This window comes from Lepeophtheirus salmonis, chromosome 12 (genome assembly GCF_016086655.4).
Source record: "Lepeophtheirus salmonis chromosome 12, UVic_Lsal_1.4, whole genome shotgun sequence".
Classification (NCBI taxonomy): Eukaryota; Metazoa; Arthropoda; class Copepoda; order Siphonostomatoida; family Caligidae; genus Lepeophtheirus; species Lepeophtheirus salmonis.
The window spans coordinates 5963390-5978811 of record NC_052142.2 but is presented as its reverse complement, the minus strand read 5'-3'; the positions used below and the strand labels follow the sequence as shown (position 1 = coordinate 5978811).

At 30.2% G+C, this 15422-nt stretch overlaps 3 long non-coding RNA genes across 3 annotated transcripts; 1 reads left to right on the top strand and 2 right to left on the bottom strand.

Annotated features, from left to right (window-relative positions):
• Positions 1-59: 59 nt before the first annotated feature.
• LOC139906851 (uncharacterized) lies at positions 60-1139 on the bottom strand. Its single transcript, XR_011782922.1, has 3 exons — positions 510-1139; positions 318-457; positions 60-255 (listed from the first exon to the last, which is right to left on the bottom strand). It is a non-coding gene; the product is annotated as an uncharacterized lncRNA (long non-coding RNA).
• A 7210-nt stretch (positions 1140-8349) lies between these two features.
• On the bottom strand, positions 8350-10269 carry LOC139906662 (uncharacterized). Its single transcript, XR_011782354.1, has 3 exons — positions 10133-10269; positions 9941-10080; positions 8350-9876 (listed from the first exon to the last, which is right to left on the bottom strand). It is a non-coding gene; the product is annotated as an uncharacterized lncRNA (long non-coding RNA).
• Positions 10270-10759: 490 nt separating this feature from the next.
• Positions 10760-12283, top strand: LOC139906663 (uncharacterized). Its single transcript, XR_011782355.1, has 3 exons — positions 10760-10875; positions 11006-11542; positions 11618-12283. It is a non-coding gene; the product is annotated as an uncharacterized lncRNA (long non-coding RNA).
• Positions 12284-15422: the final 3139 nt, after the last annotated feature.

Here is a 15422-nt window from a genome sequence, read left to right as displayed (position 1 = left end):
TTAGAGCAAAAGCTAATTATGTAGTAATGTCCGGCGATATTACTCCCTATTAAGAGCATCAAAAAGATTTTTCCCCGTTATATAGGTATGCTTATATAACAACATACTATTATCATGATGGATATACACAATTGTTAATTATAATGCAACACCCAATGTAACTACCCTCGTTGTTGTGACCATTTAAACAGTTGTTTTTGCCTTTTATGAGTTTTCTGAACACCATTTCTTGGAGCCCATCAACCATAGCTAAGCCTTTAGTGATAAAAAAGTAATATTTATTGACTATGTAATATTGGAAAACCTAATTATCATACCCAAGTCTTAAAGCGAAGTAAGTAGTCTCAGACAAACTAGTTGCAAACCATCCAAAGCTACTACCCCCGTTGTTGTGACCATTTAAGCAGTTGTTTTTGCCCTTTACTGAGTTGTGTATCATAATTCTTGATATGTTTAGCTAAAATAGAATCATATTTTATGGTTAGATTTAAAAAAAATTGAATACTTACTGTGAGATAGTACAAAATTCAGAGTTCCATTTCGATATTCGTAAATACTTTTTACTGATAACTTGATCATCATTTGGTGTGGATGACTCAAAACATTTTTATATGTATTTCTATATATGACATCAGTACCAACATCCTCCATTAATTTAATGATGGTTCCTCGGGAAGGGATATGTTTACCCTTGTATTTATCCATAAATTTTTTGAACGTAGATGATTAGCAAAGGATAAGGTTATATTACATGCAATAAGCATCTTTGTGAGATCAGAGTTAATGTCTGACTTGATGTATTGATTATTAACTTGATTTTTTAGATGAATATCCATTCTCTTGATATGAGATGAGTATAATGAGTGGCGTGTAATTCTAGACAGGGGACTAAAGGCACATTTATATCGACAAATCCGACAAACCATCTGTTTCTCATCCGGTAAGTATTTTCCAAATTCCTGGGCCTCCATTTTCATAAATCCAGACAGAAGGCGACGTCATTTTGGGGATTTTATTCAGTTCTCTATCGACTATCACCATCTCATATTATATTAATATTGAATAATAAAGGCGGGAATGATAACGTTCATGATTGATAGAAGAAGATGTATATTATTTAATCAATGATGCCATAAGTAATTCTTGTTAATAATATTATGCCTGTTTGTCAATCACAGAGTATTTTTCAATATGAATAATCCATCATGTCTATATAGCAAAACCTATGGCATTAATGAATATTTAATGGTTTAATGCGAAATATCGTGAGACAAAATAGTTTAAGGCGAAAATGCTTAGCACCCCTACATATACTCGTTCATTATCTAGAAATTATCGATATTGAGGTAAATGGTTAAAACAAACCTTTCAGTGAAGTCGAAAGATATTCAGGCGCTACATTTTTAATATTTTAAAATAAATTATTATCTTGAACTAAATGTGCGTAGGTTCGATACAACGTCGTTCCTACAGAAAGAAATATACTTAATTGATATGCACATAAAAGACAATTCCTAGGTCAAATGGAGTGTAGTAATACTATAATGCTTATTAAACTTAATCAGTGCAACCTCATCTGATATTCATATATATATATGACTTTTTTTAAAGAAAAGTATAGACTAAATGAATCAAAATTCATTGTATTCTTCTATGGAAAGGGGATTCTGACCTCATATCTATGTACATTGTACAACCTCACTCATAACTAATTTGGATGTCATCTCAGAACGGAATTTATATATAGCTACATCAATTCAAAATATAGATTAAAACAGTGAAAATACTCGTTATGGTATTTGCATGAAAATTTGATACCCGTTTTTCTTTCTTCTTTTACTTAATAAACATTTTTCTTCATAATCTGTTGTCCAGCTATGTGTACATTTGATTTGACACTCCACATAGCATTAATTTCTATTACCTTAACCACTTGCAATAAAATTTAGAACTGGTACTTATTTGATTCTAGTTACATGTTAATACAATGTTTTTGATCGTTTTAGTATCTGAAGTAGTTTGTTGGGCTACAATTTGGTTTTCTTAAAAATGAAAAATATTGATTATTATTCTATGCATCATTTGAGAAGAGAAACTTTGGAAATTCAGCAACATAACTTTAAAATTGAAACTTCTGAAACCCTTTACAAAACGAAAATGCAAAAAAAAAAAAGTAATTTTCAAATAGCTTTAAAGTTAAAAACGCACTTTGAAGACTGAATCTTTACAAACATAACTTTTTCATCAAAATACAACAGAAAATCGAATTAACAGGTCACTCTAAAAATGAGATACCTTAGTACACACGTTAAAATAAAAAATTACAAGAGCAGTTGACTTTTTGTTTTTTCTCTGACCTATTTATATGACCTTAAAACTAGTCTTTTTAACTTAAAATAATTTATGCCTATTGCTTTAATTATTAAAAGCCTTTAATGATAACAACATTTTCGAGTTTCGTCTTATTACATTACTTTGAAAATAGATTAAAAAAAAATTTATGGTTGAAAAAGTAATTTTCGGGAGTTTTGTTGGTAAATTTTAATTTTTTTTTAAGCAAATGTAGTCATTAGAAAAGTTTCACTAAAATTAAATTTATTCAATTTCATTAATTAATATCCACCTTCCCTACTTCAAATATTTGATTAGAATAAATATGACCATATTAGAACTATAATTGAGAGTGATAATAAATATTAACCAATATCAAAAGTAAAACTGATTGTCAGTTTTTATTAAATATTCAACAGTCTCAATTTCTTAAACAATCAAAATTTAACTGTACAAAATTAATTTTGACTAAATAATTGTAAGTAAAGAGCTTTATATGAGAAATCAAATAGCAAATTATGGAAAAACATTGAGCTCCTTATAAGTAAGAATATTAAAATAGTCTGGTAAAATAATAAATAACTGCAAACTATTTAAGTATGTCTTAAAATTGGCCATTATTTAGGTATACACATCATAATTCAATTTTCCTTAATAAATATTGGAATGATTCATTGAATAATGATAAATACAAAATACTCAAATGTATCATTTTCAGTTAATACTCTTTGAACTATCCTTATGTTAATTATTCGTCACTACTTGTCAAAAAGTAATTCATGAATAATCTATATTCTTATTCTCTTGAAAAATCATCAAGAACCATTAGAACTCTTCACTTTCTTCATGAGTCCTTGCTTAGTCACTAATGATGTTTTCATTGATTATGAAATCCTTTCTCTCAGATATTACTCATAGAACAGTATTTGAATATGATTGAGATGAATTTTGGAGGAATCCAGAGGTAAATTTATCACTATTCATCTGGAGTAGATTCTATTAAATCAATATTTAGCCTAAAATGCATATATAGTTGAATGATTAATTATAACAAATTATATTTATGAATGATATACTTAATTATATTATTAAGCTTAAGTAATTCTTTAAATGTAAATATGTAAAATATTATACCAATACATAATCTTTACTTGGTGCGGACTTAGACTCACTAATTGCGACTCGGGCTGGACTCCATATTTTAAAAATTTGCAACTCAATTGATCTTACAATTATAGACTTACAAACTGACTCAGATTTGAAAGCTAAAACTTGATCCTTTATTGGATTTAATACCGTTTTTAACAAATTTTCTCATAATTTAATAGGAAAAAAAGTCATTGGCATAGAAAGAGAGAGAGAGAGAGAGAAAAGGAAGAATGATTACAAAGAGAAAGTTATGATGGTAGATTTTAGTAAACTTACCCAATGATGGATCTACTGTTGACAACTAATAAGGCCCTATAGTCAGGAAGGAAGGAGATCTTTACTTCTATTTAAAGGGTTTTTCAATAGGGACGCTCACACTTCACGTTAATAGGTTTCGAAAACAATGTCATATTTGTTATTGTTTCTTTGACAGCTGTGCCCAAAAATAATTGTAGTTTCATCATGGAGCAGTACACATTCGAGTAACGCTTGCAAATTATTAAAATTTATTACAAAAGTGGTGAGTCTTTGATCCAAGCTTTAAGAGCATTAAAGCCAATTTATGATCAACGTAATGGACCTGCAAAATCAACAATTCAACGTTTGGTGAAAGAATTTGAGTCCTCATAAACGAAATTTTTTACAAAATGATTAAAATATTGTTCTGCTTTCGGTTGCTGCAATTTGGATAAGAGTTCTTCATCAGGACGTAGTTTCCATAGGTTTCCTAGAGATCAAAGTAAAGCTTAGATTATTAGATTAATCATATCGCGTATTCAATTTTACGTTTCGCTTTCTTGTATAATAATAGAGATTCGGGATAAATTAGTTAAAACTATCCGTCCAAAAGACTTCACACCATCTTCTCATTCTGTATTATGCTTTGATCAATTTTTGTCGAAGGACTATTTAAGCAACCAAGAATCTGTGAAAGCCATAAGAAAATTAAAATACAGCCTCGTTCCTACCAAATCTAATGACTGTTCAAATACTAAAAAATCCATACCGGGGGATAAAGCGTCGACTTTCAACTTGCCAAACTAAGTAAGAGGATCATTTGGTTGATAGTAATATTTTCATTATTCCAATGGAAACCGAAAATGAGATCGATTACTATCGAATAATAAGCATAGACCATGCATATGCACTTCCATCTGATATTAGTTTGTACAAAATCAAATATGATAATTTGCAATCACTATTAGACTAAAGCCATGACCGTGAAAAAAAAGAAAAAAAAAAGATAGGAAACTTCGTAAAAACATATAGTAATAAATAAATAATCAATTAATACATGTAATTGAATATACATTTAAAATTTTTTGTATTATTTTATAATCCACAAATAACTAATAAATATGAATTTTCCTCAACATAAAGATATTGTAGCTACGTTCATTTCTTCTCCTACATCTATGTATTTTATATTAAGACATTTGTTAACTTAACAAAGTATTCCTGTTCCTGGTCATTAAAATGGGCTCATGATAATTTAATTTTTGGGATTCAAAAGTGAGGACGTTCTACTAACACCGGAATTTTAGGAACTTTATTACCAAAATTTTAATATAATGAACAGCTGCTCCATATATGGGGTTGACATATAGGAAGCATGATCTCCGACTAATATATCACGTGCGGAAGAAATATTTCATAGATTCATTTAAATGTATGAAGTGCTTGAGAGGAGTGATGGTATCAGAGTTATTGATTCCAGGCGTCCGTTGGTCGGCTAGGTCTCATCTCCTGTATCTATTCTCTCAGGCATCTAATTCATCTCATGAAATCTGAAGATATAAAATTGGAGTACATTTGCTGCCATAAATTACAACAAGATCAACTTCAATAATTTTTTGATGCAATTAGGCAGAGAAATGGTCGGGGGTATAATCCTAGTCCTCACAAGTTCGTTTTGCATTTAGGTAATAATAAATGTAGAGTTATTTACTTGTATGAAAATCATATTTTTAATTTGGTAGTCATTTGTTAATCCTTTTTTAGAAAAATTATATGCCATGCTGCAGAGGAATAATACATAATATAAACAGCAACTGTGCACATCAAGATGAGACCTTGTTGTTTGCTCTTACAGCAATAACAAACAACACCAAATACAGGGTGCATGACCAAATCTGCCGCATTTTAAAGACGACATTACTCCATCAGCTGATGTCTGATCCGTCTATGTTGGTGTTAAAAATTTTCCCGGGTAGGCTTCAGTTATTTGTTTACCATTTGTAGCGATAGCATCATTTTAAGTGCCCAAGAAAAGTCATTGTGTTCAATGAGAGAGATCGTAAGTGAGCTGCTATTCAAATTATGCTTAGTGATCACATGAAATTAAGCAATGCTGACATCTCTAAACTTCTGTCAATGCCAGTTAGAACGGTCAAAAGTCTCAGGAAGCAGCTGTAGGAGTTATCAGACCCGATGGACGTTGTTGACAGAAAGAAAAAGGAGGAGAAGAGTACCAGGATTGTCCGGGACGTCACTTTCATCAACAAGGTCATCATCGACGAGGATCCCCACTACTTAAGGTGCAAGTCCTACAGGCGTCAGACAGCCCAACTTCTGACTGAATAGACTTAAGGGTTGCAGCTACTCAAAAGCTTCAGGCTGCTGAACATCTTGAAGAACCCAAAGTCACCGAACATGCTCTGGTTCTTCTGTGATGAGAAGAATTTTGTTCAGGATCAAATCCACAACTCCCACAACCATCGCAGGATTGTCGTGAACAACAGAGACGTCCTCAGGGTCATGAAGACCAAGTTTCTGTCATGGTCTTTGGGATCGTTTCGAGTGAGAGTCATGTCATGCCGCCCCAAATCTTCGAGACAGACCTCAGGGTGAACACTGACATCTACCTGCAGGTCCTGGAGGATATTGTGTGGCCGTGGATCAAGTCTGTTGTCAGCGACAGGCCGTGGATGTGGCAGGAGGACTCGGCTCCGGCCCACAAAGCTAAGTGGACGCAAGAATGGCTCAAAAGCAATGCTTTTTCGTTCGTACCCTTCTCCTCTTGGCCTCCCTCACCACTGGATTTGAACCCGTTGGACTACTTTGTCTGGTCCTACGTAGAGAACATGACCAACCGCTCCTCCATATTACAAAACAGTCTCTCATCACCTGCATTAAGGAGAAATTCAGTGAGATAGATGCAGCGCAGATCCAAAATGCCTGTTCTCGGGTTCGTAGCCGCATTGAGCGGGTTTTGGCCGCAGACGGCGGCTACATTGAATAGATAGCTGCTCTATATTCTAATAAATATATTCGTTTTTATTGTATCAATAAATATTATAAAATAAGCTTGAAGTTGTTGTTTTTTGAAGCGGCAGATTTTGTCCACGCACCCTGTAATTGCTTCTTATGAACAAAAATAAGTCAGTGAGACACATTTTGTGATTGCTAATGAAGATTATGATACACTTAGCCAGTCACTTCATCTTAAAGGATGTCTATTGTCTGACTGTAGATTTTATGTCACCACAATTTCATATATTTCAGGATATTGTGTCTTTACTCTACAAAAAAATATGAAATGTGGAATTTCTAAGGCAACACTGTTTAACAGTGACAATGATCCTTGCAATAATTCAAATTTAATATTATTTAAGGATGATTGCACTGACAATCCAAAGAAAGGCCTTAAAATTCCGTTTGGCTCAATGTGCCGTCTTCTCTTCCTTTGCAAGAGGATATTTTTATTCACTTTCCAGCATCGATGTCCACAAAAAATCATAATTGGAGTCCTAACGAATATCGATAAACATGAAATATTTGGAAAATTATCGACACATGCCTTGGAAACTTTAAAAGGTGTCGATAATCACTACCTTACATTGGTACATTGGGAATTAGGCGTAAAATTGGAAAAGATGGGCACTTCATAGGTCCAAAATTTTTCAAAATGTATAACACTTTATATATTTCAAGATATTTTTTATAAATCTAATGATCAATCAGTTAGCAAATATAAGTAAAAAACATTTCTTATTTAAAAAGCGATCTTAATTATTTAACACTAAGATTCTAGTAAGATGACCAAAAATGTAAATTCTATGAAACCTTTAATTATTGCTCAAGATAAAAGAATAAAAGTAATCATTTTATCATAACATTGATATATTCATTCAACAGGCATTTTGTTCTACTATAAATATTTTATATAAATTTCATATAATATATGAATAAGGTCATATCTCTGGACTAGGCATATAACGGGGCTGTGGAGTCTGTAGATAAAATGCACGACTCCAGCATTTGAATGTCACCGACTCCAACTCCAACACACAATTATTTATCAATAACTTTTTAACTTTATGACCCTTATAATTACTATTGAGTCGTTTGAGTCTAGAGACTATAAATATAGATTTAATTTATAGCTTTAGGTTGTTATTACTAATATAACTAATAAATTATTTGTTGTATGTAGTAAATAATTACGCCAGGTATATATATATATATATATTTAATATGAGTTATTTAACAAGATGAACAACAATCAGCAAATAAAATGGAACACAATCTATCGATTGCTAATACATTCATAAGTTTTTGAACATAATTTATGTACTTGTACCCGAGGAACAACAATACAAATAACCTCTCTTTGCAAAATTATTCTGATGACATTCACTAATCACGAGACTAAGTAATGTTCTACCATGACTAATAGATATGCTCTTCCCAACATAATATTTTATATTTTAGAGATGTTCTAGAGTTTTGATTTTATAGACTACAGAGCACGTTTGAAATTTGTGAAGTAAACTTGTAAATGAGCTAACTTTAAGGTTTTACAAATTGATAGTAATTAATACCTATATTTTATGACCATTTAGAAAAAAAACCTTACGAACACTCAATGTAAGGCTTAGATAATAAGTATGCTTTATATACATAAAATTATAATAATTTTTGTAGGTGGAATCAGAACAAATGTTCTGACTTATAACTCCGTAGCCCTGGTATATAAAAATAATACTAGGAAATAATTAAGGTTAATAATTTTGGTCAGAATACAAAAGCGTGCGAGGAGAAGAGAAGAAATACTTATGGCGTCATTGATTAAATAATATGCGTCTTCTTCCATCAAGAACGTTATCATTATCGCCTTTATTATTCAATATAAATATAATATTAGATGCTGATACTCGATAGAGAACTGAATAAAATGCCGAAAATAACGTCGCATTCTATCTGGATTTCAGAAAATAGAGGCCTAGGAATTTGGAAAAAACTTACCGGATGAGAAACAGATGGCTTGCTGGATTTGTCGATATAAATATGCCTTTAGTCCCCTATTTAGAATTACACGTCACTCATTATCCTCATCTCATATCAAGAGTATGGATGTTCATCTATGAAATCAAGTTAACGATGAATACATCAAGTCAGACTTTAAGTTTGATCCCACAAAGATGCTTATTGCATGTCATATAACCTTATGCATTGCTAATCATCCTACGTTCAAAAAATTTATGGAGAAATACACGGGTAAATTCTTCCCTTCCCGAGGAACCACATTAATTAATATAGGACAATGGTAATGATGTCATTTATAGAAATACCCCATTGTAAATTGTGAAGTTAAGATAATTTTCAGCATATTTAGAGAAATCCACACCAAATTACGAAATGGAACTCTGAATTTTGTACCATCTAACAGTAAGTATTCATTTCTTTTAAATCTAATAATAAAATATGATTCTATTTTACCTAAAATTATCAAGAATTTTGATACACAACTCATTAAATAGCAAAAATAAGTACTTAAATGGTCACAGCAACGGTAATGGTAGCGTTGGATGGTTCGCAACTAGTTTGTCTGACATTAGTTTCTCCACTTAAAGAATTGGGTATGATCATTAAGTTTGATAAGCTCCAAGAAAAAGTGTTCAGAAAACTCATAAAAGGAAAAAACAGCTGCTTAATGTTCACAACAACGGGAGTAGTTACATTGAGTATATCATTATAATAAGCCATTGTGCGTATCCTTCATGATAATAGTATGTTGTTATACAAACATAAATAACGGGGGAGGGGGATCTTTTTTGATGCCCTTAATACCGAGTAATATCGCCGGAAATTACTACATAATCAGCTTTTGCACTAAATCATTACGATGGATTTAATTCTAACATTTTTTTTATTAGTATATTTATTGTATAATTTTATGATTTTGACACTTACTTTATTTCTAATAATATCTCATCGATAAAGATATATCAATCTTGTGCACAATTGTATATAGCAACTTCCATATGAGGAAAAAGGGGTGATGATTTTTTTGATTAAACTCTACGTCTGTTGTTGTGACCATTTTAGCAGTTGTTTTTGGCTTTATGAGTTTTCTGAACACCATTTCTTGGAGCCTATCAACCATAGCTAAGCCTTAAGTGATAAAAAAAGTAATATTTATTTTACTATGTAATATTGGAAAACCTAATGATCATACCCAAGTCTTTAAGTGAAGAAACTAGTTTCAGAAAAACTAATTGCGAACCATCCAAAGCTACTCCTCCCGTTGTGGTTACCATTTAAGCACTTTTTCTTGCCATTTAATGAGTTGTGTATCATAATTCTCGATAATTTTGGCTAAAATAGAATCATATTTTATGGTTAGATGTAAAAAAAATTAAATACTTACTGTGAAATAGTACAAAATTCAAAGTTCCATTTCGATATTAGTAAATACTTTTTACTGATAACTTGATCGTCATTTGATGTGGATAACTCAAAACATTTTTATATGTATTTCTATAAATGACATCAGTACAAACATCCTCCATTAATTTAATGATGGTTCCTCGGAAAGGGATAGGTTTACCCGTGTATTTCTCCATAAATTTTTTTAAACGAAGATGATTAGCAATGGATAATGTTATATTACATGCAATAAGCAACTTTGTGAGATCAGAGTTAAAGTCTGACTTGATTCTACGTTAACTTGATTTTATAGATGAATATCCATTCTCTTGATATGAGATGAGTATAATGAGTGGCGTGTAATTTTAGACAGGGGACTAAAGGCACATTTATATCGACAAATCCGACAAACCATCTGTTTCTCATCCGGTAAGTATTTTCCAAATTCCTGGGCCTCCATTTTCATAAATCCAGACAGAAGGCGACGTCATTTTGGGGATTTTATTCAGTTCTCTATCGACTATCACCATCTCATATTATATTAATATTGAATAATAAAGGCGGGAATGATAACGTTCATGATTGATAGAAGAAGATGTATATTATTTAATCAATGATGCCATGAGCAATTCTTCTTTTCTCCTCGCACGCTTTTCTATTCTTACCAAAATTATCACCCTTAGTTATATGGTGAAATTGGTTTCAAGAGGAAAAATACCTTCTTTATAGAATTGCTACGATGAGGTGAATAGTTAAATTTGTTTATGTTTTCATATAATTTTTTATATACGTAGTTAATGGGTTTAATTCCATTTTGGATGTTATTACTATTCCATTAAATCCGTGAATATATGAAGTCTAATTTTCATTCCAGGTGTGCTTTAGCTTTACCCCAAAATAATGCACCACAATGTTTTTTACGTTATCAACTATTACGTAAAACTGTAAATGGCTATGTGTTAAAAGAAATAGGTACTAAGTAAATCCAGCAATGAGGTCTAACATTTCAAAATAAGTTGGTCATATATTCAAGTAAAAATCGTACAGGAACTTGTTGGTACTGCCAGGTGAATGCTAAATATGTATGCATCAATTAATCATATCTTTTTATTAATGGAAACCTAAGGATACAGCAATATTCTTTCTCAATTTGGCTTTAGGTTGATATTTTCATTGTCTTAGTCCAGAATGAAATCCAATTTTACAGAAGAAGATCAAAATAGGGGATTGATAGTTATAGTAAAAATACCTGATCTTCCTTTGATGAAAATGAGTCTTGAATCCGTAACCTTGACCTCTTCCTCCATTCACGGGATTGAAACCCAAAAGTTAAAAATTTTCTTTCATAATAATGGATCTAGGTCTATCGATGAATTAAATCTAACAATCATCTCCTTTTGTACATCTTCAGGTACTCATAGCAAAAATTTAATGTTTAGTGAGAATAGCGATATTACATCCTCTCTCTATCTTCTCTCTTCTCCAGTTTTTCTTTTTAATTGTAAAGTTGAGTTTTCCGAAGAATGAACGAAATATTTATGAACGATATTCGAATATCTGCCAAGTCCCTTAATCAAAGTATATCATAATATGACACTTTCTATTACAATTGGTTATATATCATTTGGGGACGAATATTGAAGATTATTTATGGAAAAATTCACATAAGTAACAATTGATCAGCCGATACAATTGGAGTATGTGATATATCTACTTACATAATAGGTTTAGTGACCGTTGATATAGATACTCCGTGTATATGTATGTATATTAATATATAAATATGAGAGTCATCCTGGATAAATAAAGTGTATATTTAAAGTACATATCCTCGTATATCTCATTGATCCTCGTATATCATAGAGTAGATGGCTTGAGAAGAGACGAGGATCGTCGAATGTGGTATCTCGTACTAGATGTATATAATTTAAAAAGGCAAAAATAATTAAATTTTTAGTATAAAGAATAATTTCCTGGATATATTCATAAGTTAAATAAAAGTAACATGTAGAACAATGAGTAAATAGATAAACTATTTTTATTACTTAGTAGACGACAGAATTTTAAATTGAATCATAACTCATCTTTTGAGCATGATTTCTATATCTTGTCTTCCCGGTAATTATGATTTGGGAATTTTTTGTGAATATAAAGTCAGTGATTATGGGAAATGTAATAATTATTTCAAGGGGATAAGGAATCTCCGTCGAAAGTTAATTATTTTTGTTATGAAATAAATAATTTATTTAAAAAAAATTATATTGATAACTTATTAACAAACGATATCACTATTATTTGGATTAAAAATATCTATAGTATTTAGAACAAGAAGTTCAAATGTATTTTTATTTTCATTGGATTATTTATTTAGATTAAATAATACTTCATTGAATAAATATTTATCGTTTTTGCTTTTTTATTTTGTATTTAAAATAAATATATATTTCCTGTGTTCATTATTAGCATTATTATTATTTTTTTTTTTTTGAGAAGACGAAGTTGTTGATTCTTGGTTCCTATAAACTCCTGAAGTAGAAGGCCCTGACTCAAACATATCTTAGTTTCTATTAATATCGATAATTGTGTGTTAATTCAAATAAATTGCATATAATTTAAGTCTATATTTACAATTCTGATTAGATCCTGTTTATCAAATTATCAGTTAATTTAAGTATTCAATTGAAAAATTTGAATGAGTGCAATTAAGGGAATTTAAGGAGATAAATATGAATTTACTTATATTCTCACCTACATACTTTTTGAGACTAATTTGCCTTTTTTAAAAACATAAATATGGAAAAATTGACTGAATCCAGTGAATGACTCAACCTCAACCCCCCTCTTCAGTCCTTAAAAAGTTCTTTGGTATTTAAATAATTTGTCTTTAAGTTATTTCCATCTTTTTATTTCCTCACCATTTGTATTTCATCTTTAGTCAAGAAATTAAACATTTTAAGTATATGTATAATTTTTTTTTAAACTTTTTACAAATAATCACAGAAATTTCTTCCCATTAAATATTTTTAATGGATTTATCTTTATAAGCAGATTCATCTATTTTGCAAAGGCATGGACGATCTTTAATCAAACTAATAAGTAAATAAATATGTATGTCTGTATTTAATTATATAATAGAAACTACTAGATATAACTTGTAAGAAAATAAATAATAAGTCATAACACTCAGACTCAGACACTATTATAGCATTAATTGTTAATTTTATTCCTCATAATTTAATAACTTTCGCTTTAATGAGAAGTAATGAAAGTAATACTTTAATTATGATTATGTTTTAATTAAAATTGATGAATTAAATAAGTACAAAACAAATAGGTACAATATAAAATATTATTCAAATATATGATCTTCACTCCGTAAGTAACTTCTTGAGACTCTGACTTTAGTCCATATTTTGAAGATTTGCGACTCAATTGATCTTAAAACTAAAGGCTTACCAATTAACATGTATTTGAGAGCTAAAACTTGAGCTTTTAATGGATTTAAGTCAGTTTTTAACAAATTTTCATAAATTGAGGGCTCGATGAAAGTATTAAAGGACTTGACTTGAGAGTATAGACATGAACTAAAAATCTATATATCGACTTATTCCCACCTCTGCTATAAACTAAGCAAATATATTGCCCGAAATTAAACAAAATTTCGAGAAATAAAATACTAACTGACTGAGCAAGTCAAAATAATTACAATCGCCTTGTTGGATTTGTCCCTTCAATGTACCTGATAAATAATAATTAACTTAAGCAACGAGATCCTAGAATGAACTACCCCCCTCAAATTATTTGCAACTCTCAACTGATGACCCACCCTAAAAAAAAAGGCAATCATTAATGTAAACTAAAATCTTTCAATGTTTATATTTGTATACGTCAGTATTCATAGTTATGATATAGTGCTGTTTTATATGAATCTATTTTTTTTAAATATACTTCCAAATACTTCCAGACTCATTTGTACACATCCAAACTCACAGTTGAAGTGAGTTAATGCAACTTTCTCATGATTCTGTGCATATTCTCTTCTTCTCTTTTTCTTCCCTTCACAATCATGAATAAATGAAAGATTGCGTTAAAAGTTCCGGGCAACCTCTAAGAGCAGTTAGTGTAAAGAACACAAGAAAATTACAAGAAAAAAGAAAAAAGATTTAGATTTAAGTATATACATAGCGAACATCAGTGAACCCACTTTATTTTGTCATATTTTGAAAATTAAAGATATAGAGTTCAAGAGAATTATCTTGCTAACTGAACAGAATATGATAAGAAGAATTTGAAAGCTATACAAGCCAAACTAAAAACCTCAATAATGAAATAGCATTTGAATGGCCCAAACAAGTCGAGCAATTCATAAGATGAAAAAAAAATTACAGAGACCATATAAATCTGGAATTTAAATTTTGGTAAACAACTTTGATGTTCTAATTTTAATTTATTTGTGGAATAAGTATCGAAACAATCTGTTTTTTTTTATTAAATTTAACAAATAGTCTGACTGACTAGTCATTTGACTAGATGGTACAAAAAAAAACCTTATGTAATACTGTTTAAAATGATTAAAATAATTTAGAATTAAGTAAAAAAACTCTAAGCTTTTCATTTACCAAACAAGACAAACATTTTCTATGAAAGAGTAAGAGAAATTTTGATTTTTCTTTCTTGTTACAGGCATAAGTAAGAGGGTATAAGAATAAAGCTCATTAGTTTAAACGCTCAATTATCTCCAGTCCAATAGGAACATAATTCCTTATTTCTGCAGGTGTAGATTAGTCAAAGAATTTGAGCAAGTGTAGCCTCCAATTTGTATTAGAAGTTTCCTCCAATAGAGGGAGCGATGAGTTGGGGTGTAATTCATTTTTATAACCAGATTTACTTTGACAATAGTGTATAAAATTAAACGAGGTTTCTACTGAGGTCATACAAAAAAAAGCAGATAATTCATATATAGGGAGGGGATATCCTTATTATTTTGTTGCATTTCAACTTCAATAAAACAATAATTAGCTCTTATTAGTAATTATCCGTAAGTTACGTATTTCTTCACCTTATATTCACTTCAGTTTTATTCCAATAATGTGACAAACAATTGAGATTTTCAAATTTGCTTAGAAGATTCGACACAATAAGTTTAATAATTGCAATGATATTCATATCTTCAATAGAAGTCTACATAAGTAAAGGTCCATTATATTTATTTTTTTAAATACATCACTTAATAGTTACTAACAACTATTTTTAAGTAATAATAATTTATCAAACAATAGTTTTTTTAGGTA